The sequence below is a fragment of the Mirounga leonina genome, unplaced genomic scaffold, assembly GCF_011800145.1.
Source record: "Mirounga leonina isolate KUSES-001 unplaced genomic scaffold, KU_Mleo_1.0 Mir_165, whole genome shotgun sequence".
NCBI classification, from domain to species: Eukaryota; Metazoa; Chordata; class Mammalia; order Carnivora; family Phocidae; genus Mirounga; species Mirounga leonina.
The window spans coordinates 67,103,666-67,107,478 of record NW_023270415.1 but is presented as its reverse complement, the minus strand read 5'-3'; the positions used below and the strand labels follow the sequence as shown (position 1 = coordinate 67,107,478).

The 3,813-nt window shown below is 38.3% G+C and overlaps 1 protein-coding gene across 2 annotated transcripts in view; it reads right to left on the bottom strand.

Annotated features, from left to right (window-relative positions):
• SQLE (squalene epoxidase) overlaps positions 1 to 3,813 on the bottom strand; it is a 24,638-nt gene that overhangs the window by 13,879 nt on the left and 6,946 nt on the right. The gene's annotated exons all lie outside the window — the stretch shown is intronic.

Sequence of the window (3,813 nt, the reverse complement as noted above, 5' to 3'; positions counted from 1 at the left end):
CCCGATGCGGGGCTCGATCCCAGGACCCTGAGATCATGACCTGAGCCGAAGGCAGACGCTCAACGGCTGAGCCACCCAGGCACCCCATAATTTTTAATTTTTTTGTAAAGATTTTATTTATTTATTTGACAGAGAGAGACACAGCGAGAGAAGGAACACAAGCAAGGGGAGTGGGAGAGGGAGAAGCAGGCCTCCCGTGGAGCAGGGAGCCCGATGCGGGGCTCGATCCCAGGACCCTGAGATCATGACCTGAGCCTAAGGCAGACGCTCAATGACTGAGCCACCCAGGCGCCCTAATTTTTAATTTTTAATAATTTTTAAGGTTATATGCAAGAGTGAGTTCACTATAGTGTTATCTCTAATAAAGAATAACTGAAAACAACCTAAATATTCATCTAAGTTAGAAAGAGTACATTATGAAATGTCAATTGAGAATATACCATACATAGGCCTAAAATCGTAATGGTTAATATATTAAGGTGAAGTACATTAGAATAATGAAATGGATGAAAGAAAATCTTCATAAACAATTCTATCACACATCTAGGCTAAGATCGAAATAAATTAGTTTTCTGATATTCTTTTTAATGCCACTTAGAGTGCAGGCAGGATCAAGCTGGATGAATATTGTCACACATCTGACCCAGAATCAAAACTAATTAGTTTTTCAGTATGGTTCTCAAATTATTACAGTTAAAATTCAGTCAGAGATTCAGTACACAGATATCCGAAAAGCTGCCAATTTGCAGTGTATTCAATTTCAGCAAACTGCCAATCATTTCTGACCTAAATATTTGAAACCCATCTGGTATTTCTATAATGCTTTGTCCAGCTACTGAGACAGTTTGTTTTTCTTAACCCATAACTATATTACAGAAGTACTTGAAATGTTTAAACTGGCCAATTTTAGAACACACTAGAAAATGTAAAAAGTATAGTAGCACAGCAAAATTTTTCCTTGGGTAAACTATCTTAAGGTAAATAAGGTCTAATTTAAGATTTCTTAACATCTATCTGTCTCTATCTCACCTTTATTGATGAAATCATATATGGCAGACTTTGAACACTTTTACTTTCTTTTTTTTTTTTTATTTTATTTTATTTTTTTTTTAAAGGTTTTATTTATTTGACAGAGAGAGACACAGCGAGAGAGGGAACACAAGCAGGGGAAGGAGGAGAGGGAGAAGCAGGCTCCCCGCAGAGCAGGGAGCCCGATGTGGGACTCGATCCCGGGACTCCAGGATCATGACCTGAGCCGAAGGCAGTCGCTTAACCGACTGAGCCACCCAGGCGCCCCCCCACTTTTACTTTCTTAAGCAGGCAAGAAGACAGTACCCTACACTTCAGTGAAATTCATGCTTCATGAATACTAGATGTTAATAACTCTAAAGCCAGATAACTTAGAGCTATCACTATCTATTAATCATAAAGCTCCACACTTAAGATATTAAGACTACTGGTCAACATACCAGAAAAAATGACATGGAAAACATTCCTCTGCAGAACTGCTTGCTATCAAAAGGCAAGTTAAAAAACAAAACTAAAGGAAAAAACAAAAAACAAAAAACCACCTATACTAAAAATGGAAAGCAACGTCAAAGTCAAACCAGTGAGCAAGTTTGAAAGGCAACAGTATAAAGGAATCAGAACCACAAGCCTAAACAATTGGAGTTTTAAGGGCCACTCCTGAATAGGAGGTAGGGGCCCCCATGGCCAGGGACAAGGAAACTTAGCACCATTCATAAATTTCTTGTCAATAAAATAGAAACCACAAAAACTCAATTCAATACCCTGAGATAAGGTATGGAAGTAAGCCATTCACCACAGTCTATGGGTGAAGTCATCCATAAAAAATCCAAACATACCTTGTGCCATGACCTGGTATAAAGTCTGAACCTCAAACTAAGTATACAGTGCATAATAAAATAGGTATCATTTATGAAAGCCCAAATATAAACCAGAGTCAAGGAATAAATATAGCAAAAGACATATGAGATTTATGAAACATTATTTAAATGCATTAAAGACCTAACTGAATGGAAAGCATACCACATTCATGGATAGGAAGTCCAAGTCAATTATTCCAAAACTGAGCTATAGATTCAGTGCTATTTCAGTCATAATCTTAACTGTTTTTTTTTTTTTACATCTAATTCTAAATTATATATAGAAAACAAAAACACCAAGAAAAGCCAAAATAATCCCAAAGAAAACAACATGGGAAGGAGGTTCCCCACTAGATACTGACTTAATATAAAAATATAACATTTAAATTATAGTGTATTAATTTTAAGAATTCTAGATATTTAGCTTAAGCCATAGGGCAATAATTATTAAAAACCCATACTCAGCGGGCACCTGGGTAGCTCAGTCGGTTAAGCATCCAATTCTTGATTTCGGCTCACGTATGATCTCAGGGTCCTGAGATCGAACCCCGCATCAGATTCCATGCTCAGCGTGGAGCCTGCTTGGAATTCTCTTCCCGTTCCCTCTGCCCCTCCCCCTACTTGTACTCTAAATAAATAAATAAATAAATAAATAAATAAATAAATAAATAAATAAAATCTTTTTGAAAATTTAAAAATAAATAAAAACTCATATTCAGGAAGAATGAGTCCATATTATATTAAAAAATCATACTCCAGGGGTGCCTGGGTGGCTCAGTCATTAAGCATCTGCCTTCGGCTCAGGTCATGATCTCAGGGTCCTGGGATCAAGCCCCACATTGGGCTCCCTGCTCGGCGGGAAGCCTGCTTCTCCCTCTCCCACTCCCCCTGCTTGTGTTCTCTCTCTCGCTGTGTCTCTGTCTGTCAAATAAATAAATAAAATCTTAAAAAAAAAAATCATACTCCAAAAAGTAACTATTCCAAGTGTTTCTATTATCCACATCTCATCATACCTCAGGGGAAATTAATAGCATAATAAATATTAAGAAGGACTCTTATTTTTTATATTAAAGGTATTCATGGTATGTGGACTGGCTAAAATACTTTAGAGGCTCTCCTTACTCTTGCATAAACTACATATAAAAATCCACTAAGGCTTGTTTCCACAACCTTGGTGATGTTCCCTGAAGTTAGATCTCTAAATATTCTATGTACAGTCATTAGTTGGAGAGCATTTGTGGTTGCCTGATGTTCAACAATAAAAGTAACAAAGTACTGTGTCAAGATATTGCCACATCTGCCTCAAGTGAACCTCTCATGTAAGGTGGTGATTAAGAAACCTAAAAGGTCACAGATGGAACTTCCTTTCTTCATAAACACTCTTCTCCACTTGGATCCTAGACCCTGCGGGCTTTTGGTTTTCCTCCACACTTCCTCAATCCCATCTTTTTGACTTCCACTCACCTCACTGATCTCTATACATCAGAGTACCCCAGGGTTCAGTCCTGGACCTCTCCTGGTAATGCCTTCTAGTCTTGTTTAAATACCATGACTCCTCTTTTTCTTTCATACCTAACAACTGATTCATCAGCAAATCCTACTGACTTCCTTCAAAAGGCGTTTCCAGAATGTGACCACTTCCCACCTCTCTAATACTATGACCCTGTTCCAAGCCATCAACTCTCACTGATTCTGCAATAGCCTCCGATCAGGTTCCCCTGCTTCTGTCTTGGCCACTTTATGATCTACTCTTTTTTCCTACAGAATAACATGAATACTTCTAAATAATATTTTTTTTAAAAGATTTTTATTTATTTATTTATTTGAGACAGAGAGAATGAGAGAGAGAGAGCACATGAGAGGGGGGAGGGTCAGAGGCAGAAGCAGGCTCCCTGCCAAGCAGGGAGCCCGATGCGGGACTCGATCC